This window comes from Anthonomus grandis, chromosome 13, assembly GCF_022605725.1.
Source record: "Anthonomus grandis grandis chromosome 13, icAntGran1.3, whole genome shotgun sequence".
Lineage (NCBI taxonomy): Eukaryota > Metazoa > Arthropoda > Insecta > Coleoptera > Curculionidae > Anthonomus > Anthonomus grandis.
In genome coordinates this window covers 22523469-22537772 of record NC_065558.1, presented here as the reverse complement: position 1 = coordinate 22537772, position 14304 = coordinate 22523469, and the positions used below count along the sequence as shown (strand labels likewise).

At 33.7% G+C, this 14304-nt stretch overlaps 1 long non-coding RNA gene across 1 annotated transcript; it reads right to left on the bottom strand.

The window, feature by feature from the left end:
- Positions 1 to 134: 134 nt before the first annotated feature.
- Positions 135 to 7577, bottom strand: LOC126743820 (uncharacterized). Its single transcript, XR_007663002.1, has 2 exons — positions 2913 to 7577; positions 135 to 2854 (listed from the first exon to the last, which is right to left on the bottom strand). It is a non-coding gene; the product is annotated as an uncharacterized LOC126743820 (long non-coding RNA).
- Between the last annotated feature and the right edge of the window lie 6727 nt (positions 7578 to 14304).

Below are 14304 nucleotides of genomic sequence, written 5' to 3'. Positions count from 1 at the left end.
TCGAAATCAAATATTAAAATTTATTTCAACACGGGGCATGATTTTACTAAGCACTGTTATCAAATCTCTGTCCTTCGATCTAAGTTTATATGCAGCGGCTTGCTTAAATAGTTGCAAAAAAAAAAGGCATTAACTGAAGCTCACTATAAGATTTATTTGATGTGCATAGCAATGTACAAAGTTTGCAAACAAATATTTATCAGCAATCATTTTTTTGTACTCCATTTACACTAGCGCTCATTGCTGACGGAGCATCATACCTTTGCACTTTTAACTTATTTGGCGCGTCACTGATAAAAGGACCAATATCTATTGTTGTAAATTGTTTTTCAGTTTAAAATATAATTTGCTATTAAAATGGCATTGTGTCCAGGAAGGTTTAAAAATTTCCAGAATTTTTCCACTGGCTTGCTTATTGGAGTCAATATATCGTCAAAATTATTACTAATGGACAATTACTTGCTACATCTGTAAAAAGGTAAAGAAAGGTAAGAACACAAAGTCACATTCTCATCAAATCCATATAATTTTTTTTAAAGCTACACGTGTTTCGCTCCTATCGGAGCATCATCAGGCCTAAAATATACGTTAAGATATTTTTCACAAAAAGAACGCTTATAAAACTATTACCTAGACCTACACAGATCACATTACAACTAACAACAAAAGAAAAATTAGGTTAACAATTCCCACCATAGATAAAAATGTATGCTTAAAAAAATAAATAAATAAAAAAGTAAAAATGTAAAATGTCACCAGTGGGGAACGATCCAGCAACATATAGATTCGCGAACCACAGGCGCGCGTCTAACCCATAGGCCACCAAGTAGCATGATCAAACATGGGGAACAAACAGAGGAGGAGCACTGATCCCATTTCAAATATTAACAAAGTGCCTAAAGTAGTGCTAAGGGACACAAAAAAACTGGGCCTTAAAATACCAAACATTTTGTAAAAGAAAAATCAACATTGTAAAAGTGCAGAAAGATAGACTGGGATTAGCGCTCTTCCCCAAAACTCCCAATGACCACCGTGAACTGACAGGACTTCTCAAGGAAGAAGGAATGGAATTCCATAATTTCTTCCTTGAAGAGGACAGAAAGCTGAACGTGATACTGAGAGGACTTGATGAAAACTTCAAGCTAGAAGAGGTCGAGGAGGAGCTGAGAGCGATGGGGTTTGAGCCGGAGGAACTGGGTTGGTTTAAAACCGGCCCAGGCCGACGTAGACCCACAGACCTCATCAGATTCCTCGTACCCAAAGAGCAAGAGAATGTGTTTGAGATTGATAACATTTTAAATATCAGGGTCCGCGTCGAGCGCTTAAGGACTTTCAAAAAAAAAGCTTCGCTGAGACCTTGAGAAGGACCGACGCGGACTCTAATAACAGGAGGGCGGAGCCAAAGGAAGGCAATACATCATCACACATGAAACGCTCCGAGCTATCAACCAAAAACACAAATCTCCTAAACCTCTTAAGTTTGCCTGACGGGATCCTAGAAAAGAAAATCGACAATCTAATGGCAAAACCTGAGAAATTAAACACCAACCCGGCGATCAAACTATTGCTGGGAGTGGAGGCCTAGGTTCTCGCAGTGTCCGTTCGTTTTCTTCCTAACGTGTTCAAATCCCAATTCCCATCCTTTTAAACCACATAAAAATAAACCTCACACAAAACGCAATCCAACCGTCAAAATACTACCAAAAAGCACCGTAAAGGACCGGTTACGTTCACACCTCCGCCCGACCTTTTCTCACCAGCGAAAACTTCCGTAGTCTGAGGGGGCGTGGTCTGCTCCGCAGGCTCGCGTCCAATAACATCACACCCAGACCTCATAAATACAAGCAACCAAACCTTAACCCGACCAGTCGGTTCCTATTCTCCGAGAGAGTCAAAAGTCCAAGCACCTAGATGCGACCCAGAATTATAAAAAGAAGGCGCCTAATCTCGACAAAGGATCTATTCAAAAGACCGGCAAGAGCAGTACAAGCTAGCCCGGAAGTACAGTGTTAAAACACCATGGGGAACAATCCGAACTATACTAATAAGTGTGAATATAAGTAAACAATCTTAACAATAAAAACTAAAAATATCTAAAATCGAAAAGGAAAATACTTTTTAAGAGAGGTTGTTATAAATAAGGTGAGGTTCAAACGTGAAAATATCGTTCACACACACAAGGACAGGGCTCGTCTTAGCTTTACTTTTATTTAGAGAGTTATAGAGTTTTATAAGCGTTCTTTTTGTGAAAAATATCTTAATGTATTTTTTTAGGCCTGATGATGCTCCGATAGGAGCGAAACACGTGTAGCTTTAAAAAAAATTATATGGATTTGATGAGAATGTGACTTACCTTTGTTTTGTTTTCGTTTGGTCTCTTAGAGAAAAATGGATGATACGTTTCTATTTGCTACATCTGTAGTTTTATCAGCACTTAATAAAACAGCTAGATAATTTGTTTTTTTTTTAAGTTTCTTTAGCCATTGTGGTAAACACCAAGCATACAATTTAATAAATCATTTTGAATATTAGTAATATAAGTTCCTTTAAACATTTGCTTTGTCAAAAATGATCTTGTGAATCTTTATCTAATTGAGAACTAAAATTATTAATTCCCGAAAAACTCCTTTATTTGTGAATTCTTCCGCCTAATAATGATTTCGCAAGGCGAATTCTCGATGCCACAAAATCTGATTTTAATTTTCTCCTCCAATGGGGGTGCGTAGAAAAAAATTTCGCCAGTAAATTGTTTAATTTATTAATTTTCCTTCAGCCTCAATCGTTGTAATCAATACCAAAAAGTACTGTTTAAATTTGGATATTAAGCAACCGACATTACTGCGAATTGACAAACCTAAAATGTCCTTCCTAAAATGCAACTAAAACGTTAGATAAGTGCTAAAAAAAATTACCCGAGCCACCCGCGTTTGTGCTCAGTTCCAACGTATTTAATCGTATTAAAAATGCATCGGCGGCGTGACCTCGAGTAGAGATCGATTTATAGAAGTTTGGGCCAGGACCGTCACACTGAACTGAAATAGCACGAAACTGAACTGAAATATTGCCTACTCACTTTAATTTCAGTCAAAGTCGTGCATAGTTAAATTACATTCAAATTATCATGCAAACTATAACGCTCAATAAGCTGGATGACAACACCGATGACATGGGCTTTACCTTTGCGACACAATTTTTCTACCTTCGCCGAGTACACATCCGTAAGGCTGATGTTATAAGTAACAACCAGGGTTGCCAGGTAGCGGGACCAGCCCTTTTTCTTTGGAAGATTGGCAGCGGGATAAGTAGACTATTTCTTCTAATAATTTTATATAGGTAAAGTCCAGTGCAACGATATATTAGAATGGTCACCCGTCAAAACACCAGCATTTTACTTCTCAAACAATGTAAATAGAAGGTGGATGACATTGTTTGGCAGGTGGAATGCTGGTGTTTTGACGGGTGACCATTTTAATATATCGTTGCACTGGACTTTACTATATATACCTATATTCAATTTAATATTCTAATAATTTCCTTTAGTGTCGGATTTTCCAGTATTGATAAAGGCAGACTTTTAGGTATCGTTTTTTGATAATCGGGTAACAGGTATAATGGGGAATAGTGTAAAATGTAGGAATATAAATTGTAAAATTATTATTTCGATGGTTTCATTTGTTACTTGTGTTTCAGAGAGGAGTTTTTTTTAACAGTCACCTTAATAATTAGTTAAAAATTCGGAACAACAATTAATATTAAACTATTATTTATAATAAATCTATATACTTTATTTAAACTTGTTCTTTACTTAATTATAAATATTTGCAAATACATCTTAGCATCATTGTATCTATTTTCTAATAGATTGAGTTACTGATATTCAACACAATTTGTCTATTTATTAGTTTTTACTTTATCACTAACAAATAAACCCTGTATTTAAATATCTCAAACACGAAAAAATTGCAGCACACCTTTTATATAGGTTTTTTAAATCTACTAGAAACTCTACGTCACTGTAAAATCGGACAAAAACTCATTTAGAAACGAGTCTATCACGTTAATAACGTTTTAAAAAACTTTTATTTTGACAAGCCGCGATACAGTGTACTCTAAGAAGAAGGATTAACTTAATATAACAAGTGATTATATAAACTAAATAATGCAAATAAAGCATGAAATTTAATCTAACTGAGTAAGCATATACATAAGCAAAATATTATATATAGGGTGGCATAATTGTGTACATAACTAGCGACAACGAAAAATTTTTGACGTAGGCTGTGATGTGCGTGGCCCAAACTTCTCTGAATCAATATCTAACCCTTTCCAATGCATCGGCATATTAACAGCGGAGCAATTTCGCAATGTGCTCGGCCGGCTTTATTGTTTCTTTGTTGCGATTAAAATTATTGAAATGACATATCCCGTAATGCATTGATTTTTCAGTTATTTCTTTGGATATTGTAGTTATTCTTGAAATTAAAACAAATTTTAAAAATAATGACAATTTTAAAATATGATTAATACATTTCACGACCAGTGCCATGGCTCCTTGGCCCCTTAGGACGAGCCGCTACTGATCATTGGTGTTATAACTCTCAAAAGCCTCCAAACACCAATTTTCAAAATTCTTCGGTTTCAAAATTATTTTTCTAAACGTAATTTCGAACATACCCCAAAGAAAGAAATCTAAGGGAGTAATGTCGAGGGAACAGGCTGGCCACGGCGTTTTGGAATATGTGTTGGTATGTCTTCTTGGAAATCTAGCTGATAAAGGGTGGTCCAACCATAATGCACGATGTTAATTGTGACTCACACCTTAAAGTCAATTTTTTTGACCAACGTTTGACATTTCTTTGTTTCAGTTTTTGACGAATTCACCTATGGAGAGGTACACAATTGAGCAGCGCTTTTTGTGTTGCTCCAAGATTGTTGAAGTCTTTTACGAAAATAGACGTTCAAATCAAAATGCATTTCGTGCACTTCAGTGATTTTTCTGATCAGCATAATCGACCAAATGTGAAAACACCTGTGCATGCTCGCCTAGTTCATTCTGCAGAAAACATTGCTGTTGTTCACGATAGTGTAGCAGAAGAGCCGTCAACCTCAACTCGTGGTCGTGCCCAACAATTGAACATCTCACGAACATCATTGATCCGAATTTTGAATATAGATTTGAATTTATACGCTTACAAGGTTCAATTGACTCAAGAGCTGAAGCCTACTGACCATTTCAAGCGTCGTCAATACGCCGATTGGTTGGTTGAACAGACAGAAGTAAATGGCGACTTTACAAAGAAAATCATCTTTAGCAACGAGGCACACTTTCACCTCAGTGGATTCGTTAACAAGCAGAATTGCCGCATTTCGGCAAATGAGAATCCACGAGTGAGTATGGAAAAACCGATGCATTCACAAAGAGTGACTGTAAGTACTGTATGGTGCGGTTTGTGGGCTGGCGGCGTCAGTCTGTACTTCTTCGAAAATGAGGTCGGCCAAGTGATGAATGATCTATCGCGAGATGATAACGGACTTCGTGTGGCCAGAAATTGAGCAATGGCTCTTTTGCGCGAGAAATTCAATGGCTGTGTTATCTCACGTCGTGGCGATGGTAATTGGCTGCCACGATCATGTGATCTGACACCGATAGACTTCTTTCTTTGAGGATACTTAAAAGAAAAAGTGTACGTCAATAAGCCAAGAACAATTCAAGAGCTAAAGGATAAAATTATGCGGCATATTAACGACATTTAACCTCAGTTATGTTGAGTCATTGGAAATGCGGACAATCGGATAGAGGTTGCCACCGCAGCCGTGGCGGGCATTTGACCGATATTTTCCTTCACACATAATTGTCATATATCATAATAAAAAATATTAAGATAATACTCTGAAAACTTTTTGTTTTATTTACAAGTAACATTAAATTAACATTGTGCGTTTTGGTTGGACCACCCTTTAGATATTCCCTAACTACTTTGGCATTATGAGCCGTTGCACCATCTTGTTGAAACCAATGGTTTCGAATTTCTGCAAGAGGCAAATTCTCTAAGCTTCCTCTAAATCGTTTTGCAGCAATTTACGGTAACGCTCAGAATTCAAATTATGGTGGTAAATGAAAGGGCCTAAGATTCTTCCCACAATACCAGCTCATATATTGAATTCAGAACACATCTGGTGTTGTACTTCTTTCATCAAAACAAGGATTTTCTGTGGCTCAGTAATGGTGACTTTTATTGAAAATACCATTTTTCGTTACCATGTTCTCTTCATACCAGATGATCTGGTTAGTAAAATTATGATTATCTTGACATTTTCTCGTGTACCCCAAGCATCTGTGCATCACCGGATCTAAATCCTTGACAACGTCTGTATTTATACGGATGAAACGTGTATTTTTTTTTAATGAATTGCGCCTTGAATTTGTTCACGCCTACATTATTTTCAATTTCCCGTGTTGAAATCTCAGAGTTTTCGTGAACAGCTAATAATACGTTCGTCATTTTGTCTTCGTTACTTGGTTTTTATCGGGAATGCACAGGTTTTTTAAACATATTATTTATTTATTAGATCTTTCAGATTACGTTCTAACTTACTGAAGGTTCTTCTGCTTGGCCGCCGTCTTTCGGTATATTTATACAATTATATCTGCTCTGCGTTATAACAATTTCGATAACTTAAAATGTGACCAACTAGCTATCAAATTTTTCTTTATTCGAAAATATTTTTACAAAATAAATTAAAAAAATTTAAAGCGTACACTGGAATAATTCATAAGTTAATGTCAAACCTCAAGCATATCTATGACTACCATTTCGTTTCCAAAGTCTACTTCCTTCTAAGGCATCGAAAATATTTAATAATGGTTAAAAAAGGTCAAAAACATGATTGAACTACAACTTGTGATATACCGTTAAATTTAGCATTAAAAACACTTTTAATATTTGATATCGAAGGTCCGTATTTGAAAAAAAAGTTGATTATGGTGGCCCGAAGACGAAACGTCGGATCTAAAATTTAATAACGGCGTCTTAAAAATACACAAAGTGGCTATTAGAAAGTGTCATTTAATTTCAAAAATATTTTCTAATAAACTCAGCAGAAAATATTAATTTTTTTTTTGGAAAAATCGTTTTTTTTTCCGATATCTCCCGAACTACTCAGATTTTTGTAGATTTTAAAGCGGCATGTTATTGAGCACCCAGAGCCGCTAGATTCTATATATATCTTTCTATATCTCATGGTTACAGAGATCTCTGTACTAGCCCTCCTTATGTTCTATTTTCAGATTTTTCTTATGTCCTTATTATCAGACCGCCTAAGACTACAATAAGACGTGTACTTTATCACAACATATTAGCGATTTTAATTAAATATTGATTGCTTAAAATTTTAAAAAGTTTCAAAATTCTAAAGCTTTCAATACTTACATAAAAAAAGTTCCGGAATCAACTCAACACTAAACTGGCTAATAATAAAATGTAACAAACCAAAGTACTAGGCGTGGTCTTATAATTAAAACTATTGTTGTTTGATTAGCATTTTGAAACCAATTTTTTCGAATTTATTTTATGACGACCGTTATTAATTTTATAACAAAAATTGAAGATGAGGACATGAGAAACAATCAACATTAACTAGACAATGCAGAATTCTATTTGTTTATATGGTTTATTGTATTTTAAATATGTCAGTACTATTGTTAATAAGAAGATGGCGTATATCGTATTAAAAATGTTTTGATTTTTTATTTAATTAAATAGGAGCTGTAAAATTGGGGAATAATCTAAATTTATTTTGTGAATTTAAGGCAATCATATTATTTTCTTTAAACGATGTGTGCATTTCCATAAGTTTTAAATTATTTAGGTAGTGTCCTGTTTTGAAAAATTTTATAGTAACTATTACGGTCGTAATTATTATTACAATACATGAAATGTTTTGTGAATTGTGCTAATTAATTGTTAGGTCTATTAAAAACTCTATTAATGTTTTTTTATTCAAATTTTTAAATTCATATAAGTCCTACCAATATATTTAGCAGAATAGGTTTTACAAGTTAATTGATACAACCCAGTTCTTGTCATTTTGTCTATCGGATCTTTGTTCACTATTAGGTTACTTAAGGAATTTCGAGATTTTAATGACACATTTATTGTTGGTTTTAAAATATTCGTTAATCTGTTTGACATGCTTCCATAATAAGTTAAAGAACCGTTAGGTTGAGGGTCGAAAATTTTATTTAAATTTTGATTTCGATAAATAGATTTGTAATCTAACTTGTTTTTTACCTAAAAGTTTATGGATGAATTCTGATGTATAACTATTTTGTATTGCAATTTGATTGTATTGCAACACATTCTTGATATATTCAGATCAATGTCCTAAAGGTATCTTTATCACAAAACTTTTTTGACAGTCAAGTTTGCATTTCCGTTGCAGTCGGTTTTTGCTGTAAATGTAATTTTTAACTCATTTACAAAGAGATTTATCTTTTAGTAAATAAGGTTTGTGTCTTTGCTATAATCACTTAGTTAAGCTGTATTTTCATGTCCCGCCTTAGAATACGTTAACAAACATTATCATCATTGACATTTTGAGTTGATTGATTATTAAAATTATTTTTATTTTCAACTAACCATTTTCTCATTAAGTGACCTACTCTTTTATTGATTTAGTTTCATAGATATCATTTATATAATTATTTCAATTTTTATGGGTAGCCTTCTATTTTATATTTTGAATCGGATAAGATTTGTAACAAATAACATAATCTCAGGTAATATAAAGTTCTATGTAAGGTACGTCGATGATATTTTTATTATTTGGAAAGGAGGGGATAATTTTTTGACTATAAGGGAGCATGCAAGGAATACGTAACGCCTGAAGGGAGGGGCGGGGGTTTCAGATTAAACATTAGCTTTGTTCGCGGTGACAGTTCTGAACACATCCCGGATAAGTCGGGAATTCTTCATCCTTTAAGGATATGCGCATGCGTGATTCATAACCGGTTCGGAATTTATTTCAGCCGCGAACGATCCACGGACTGTCAATATCTAAATTTGCTTGGGCTAGTATAGGTTAGGTTTTTCGATTGTTTTGTTTAGGAAGGACTTTTTTTTCTTTAAAAAGTAAAGATTTAAAGCAGAGAAATGGCTAAGAAATACTATAATAAATTTTAATGAAGTTATTTTCTCCTTTTAGAGTCTCCTTCCTGTTCTTTATAATATGGGGATGCAGCAAATCAATGTGCCAGTTCTTAGTCAGTGCTGAGCCTATTCGAAAATGTTGAAAATACCAGTCATCATCAAATTGTGGGAAAATGTTTTTCAAATATCCAACATTTTTGGGAACTTCGGTAACTTCTAAGAGGTTCTCCAAGTCCTCATCACTAGAACTTAAATGATCAGACATGGTAATTTTATCATGTACCGGGTGATCAGTTAAGGGTAGCGAGCGGCCATATCTCATAAGATATTGGTCGTATAGATAGGTGAAAAAAAAATCATGATAAAAGTCGCCACGAGAAATTGCTGGAAATTATTTTCGAGATTGTCAAACGTCCGCTAGAGGGCGTTTGACACCCAACACCAAGTAGAAAAATGGGATTTTTATAGCATTTTGTCTAATGAAAGTATATCGTTAATATCATTCTCATATTTACTGACCATGTCCCTACATTTTTTGTCTAAAACGTTTTATTCTATCTATCAAAATAAAGCGGTGGGGCAAGTTCAATTGTTTTTTTTAATAAACCAAGATTTCTCCCGTTTTTTTTTGACCGATTTTAGCAGACTTAGGCTCATATAAAAGAGCATAATTTGCACTACAAAATCCTTATTTGGTTTTGAATTTTTGACTTTTGCTGTCGCCGCTAGATGGCGATAACTCAAATGGTAGCACATTTTTGAGTTTTTTTCAAAAAAAATAAATGTAATGGTATATTAATTTTTATATATTTTAAAAGAGGATTCATTTCTCTATCATTGATAGTAGTTAAAATAATTTATTGTCTACCTTTTTTTAAACCCTTGATATTGATCAAAATATAATTTTATTACAATATAATTTTATTTACAAATATAATTTATTAAAAAATGGCACGCCACTGTTTTTTTTTAAATAAAAATCAGTTTTGTAATCTCTTATAGGCTACGAAGAAAAAGAACCTCCTGACTTTTTCTCAAAAAAAAATTTCAATCAAATTCAATCATTTAAAAAAAACATTTTCAGAAAAAATTTTCTTAATAAAACTGTCCAACAACAGCAGGAGCAATAACACTAAAAACAAGAACACAGAACTTAAAAATAAACGTTATAAATAAATTAATAGTTTTATCGTAAATGTTCAAAATGTTGTCCGTTATTTTGAATGCACTGGTTTAATCTCTTCTGGGTGGAGTTGACAGCTGACTCAATTTCCGCTCTTGGTATACTATTTATCGCATTTTGAATTCGGACTATCATGTCTTCTCGAGTAGTTGGTCGAGTTTTATATACTAAATCCTTTATTCGGCCCCACAGATAAAAATCAAGGCAGGTTAAATCGGGGGACCGTGGTGGCCAGAAAAATAGACTGCCTCTACTACAACGGTTAGGAAAATGCCTTTTCATAAAATCTCGCACATTTCGAGAATAATGTGCCGGGCATCCGTCTTGTTGAAACCACATGTTTCTTCTTACTTCTAAAGGCACATTTTCCAAGAGTCCTGGTAAATCGTTCAATAAAAAGTTCAAATACATGTCACCGGTTAGATTGCCATTAAATATGTGCGGACCGATAATAGCACCATTAATAATACCGCACCAGACGTTAACGCTCCATCGACCCTGCTGATAATCTTCACGTAACCAGTGTGGATTAGTGTCCGACCAGTAATGCATGTTATGAAGATTTACCTTGCCATTACTGCTAAACGATGCTTCATCTGTCCACAATATTTGTGACAAAATAGGACGGTTTTCGGATAATGCAGTGCATACTACCTAGAAGCAATCGCCGCATTTTCAAAACATTGAAAATAAATTCTCAACATATCAAAGGCTTCTTCATTCGTAAAAGGCATGATTTGTTGTAAAAATTCTTTTAACATAACATTAAATTAAATGTCAATGGCAGGAACTGTCAAAATAGCGTGATTGACAATTTGGTGTTTTCTTTCATTTTTTTTTCAGTTTCGTAGATCATGGCCTGGTTCGCTTAAATACGATGTTTGATTTTCAATTTAGTTTACGAAATAATAATAATAATTATTAATAAATTATGAACTAATGCATTCTCTCGCTAATTAAATAATTATTAATGATAAAAATAATAGATAATTATTTTATTATTGCGAGATGTAATATTTAAAAATAATTTTGAACCTTATAATAATTATCAGTATGTAAACCTATTTTATTTTTTTAATTCAAAACCGTTTGTTTAACGAAAAAAACTCAACAGGTTATTTTTCTTAGTAACCTATAAGAGATACAAAACTGATTTTTATTTTAATAAAAAACAGTGGCGTGCCATTTTTTAATGTAATAAAATTATATTTTGATCAATATCAACGGTTTAAAAAAAGGTAGACAATAAATTATTTTCACTAAATTATAGAGAAATGTATCCTCTTTAAAAATATATAAAAATTAATATACCATACCATTTTGATTTTTTTTGAAAAAAACTCAAAAATGTGCTACCATTTGAGTTATCGCCATCTAGCGGCGACAGCAAAAGTCAAAAATTCAAAACCAAATAAGCATTTTGTGGTGCAAATTATGCTCTTTTATATGAGCCTAAGTCTGCTAAAATCGGTCAAAAGAAACGAGAGAATTCTTGGTTTATTTAAAAAAACAATTGATTTTGCCCCACCGCTTTATTTTGATAGATAGAATAAAACGTTTTAGACAAAAAATGTAGGGAAATGGTCAGTAAATATGAGAATGATATTACCGATATACTTTCAATAGACAAAATTCTACAAAAATCCCATTTTTCTACTTGGTGTTGGCTGTTACGCCCTCTAGCGGACGTTTGACAAACTCGAAAATAATTTCCAGCAATTTCTCTTGGCGACTTTTATCGTGATTTTTTTTTTCTCAAATCTATACGACAAATATCTTATGAGATATGGCCGCTCGCTACCCTTAACTGATCACCCGGTACATATCAGAACATCCAAAGAATCTAAACAGAAACTATTATTGGTTTTAAATTTAAAAATAAAATAAGCATCACTTATCAGAAAACACAAAAAGAATAAATAGTCAACATACATCAAATATGTCATTGAAAATCTATTGCGCAAGTCCAGAACTCAAAATTCTAATAAGAGTCCAAGGATCGATTGAACTAGCTACAACAGATTGATCCTGAACAAGTAACAGTAACAAAGTTGAGGACTGGTCACCGCGAACGCTCTTTTTAACAATGTGCATGCGAAGTAATTCCGAACTTGTCCAGGACTGTCACGGCGAACACAACTATTATAATGTTTGACAAGGGGAGGGAAGGTATCGAGCCCTGCCTTACATAATGCAAAATTTCCGAGTTATCCCGCGCATATTTTATTCTAATTCTGCATCTCTTGAGGAATCTATAAATAATAAGGAATTTATAAACATGTGTCCTAAAATGCTCCCCCTCAAAGCTACAGCCCGCGCAAATTGATTGATGAAAATCGGTTATTTGGAACCGTAACTACAGTTATGGATCAAATCTCCTGAAAATTCGCAAGTCTCCGTTTTTTAGAGGCTGTTTTCATTTTCCGTCCCAAATATGATGTAAAACCAATTTAAGGATTCAGGGGGGTTTATCCTTCCGATGGCCTGTATCTTATGTTTCCGATAAGAGAATTAAAAATCTAGCAATAGCATCAAATTAGCCGTGAAAAATCCAAAATTTTGGTATCTTGCATTTTCTCAATACAATTAAACGTTTTTGAGAAAATCGCTTATAAACGAATGAGGAAAAAAAACGAAGTGGGCCGTGACTGCTTTAATTGTTGTCAAATCAAATTAATTGTAACGAAAAAATGCAAGAAATAATAATTTTAGGTTTTTTTATTGCTAACTAGATGGTGTCCTAGATTTTCAAAATTCTCCTCGGTAACCTAAGATATGGGTACAGGGTACATCATAAGGGTAATTCCTTCTGAATTTGGGTTTACACCATTTTTGGGATGGAAAATGTCAGAAGCATTAAAAAAACGACTTGCAAATTTTCAAAAGATTTTACGTATATCTGTAGTCAGTGTTCCAAATAATCGATTTTCTTCAAGCAATTTGCCCGGACTATTGCTCTGAGGGGAGCATTTTAGGACACACGTTTATAGGAAAAAAAGTCTTACTTTCACTCCAACAATATGCTCTTAAAATATTTGCAACGAATTTTGTAACACCCTATATATTCAGAATCTTTTGTCAAAAAATTCTCTTATGGTATATAAAAATTCCTCCAACAAAATAGTTTTTAATTTTCCTCTAAATAGCATGACAGAGACAGCACATCTAATATTCTCAGGAAGATGATTAAATATTTTTCTTCACTCGTGTATAAATAAATGATTTGTGAGTTAGTGTACTTTTCTGTCTCGGTAAGGAAACAGAAAATTCTTGTTTTATTTAAATTATGCACAAGACTAGCTGTCTCAAGTATGTATAGCGAAGAGAGAGTCAAAACTCGGAGTTTATAAATTTGTTATTTATAAATAAATGTTTCTTCCGTTACATTCTTATTCAAAAACACTTGAGAAAAACAACGGAGGTGGTATTTTAGGAGGTGGAGAAATAGAGAAAGGGTAGAATGGGCCAAGACCACGAACTTAATAAATATACCTGGACTGCCAATTCAATAAAAAGTAAATTACCACTACTAGGGGGCCGCTATTTTGCTTGATTGTGTCCTTTCGATGTTGGTCACTCTGACAAATTTCAGTTGTGCCAATTGTAGGGAAACAAAACAATTAAAGTTTTTGAGAGATTCTGTTTACAAATACAAAATAGAAAGTTACATTTAGTTAACAATTTAAGATAATTGCGTTAGATCTGTGATTTTTCTTGTACTTCTTTAAGAATTTCGTTAAAATTTATGAAAGAAAGTAATCCTCACCTAAAATGAGACAAAGTTTCAATAAACTTGGGATAGATGCATGCACTTTAAAATATTTGTTTTATTATTCTGATCAGAGAAAAACAAACTACCGAGAAGGGACAAAGCCGGGACCGATTTTTCTTGCGCATGTGCGAGCTTATTTGGTATACCTGTCTTATTGCCGGTCCCCTGCCAGCCGTCGGTTAGTCCGGTAATATTCGACG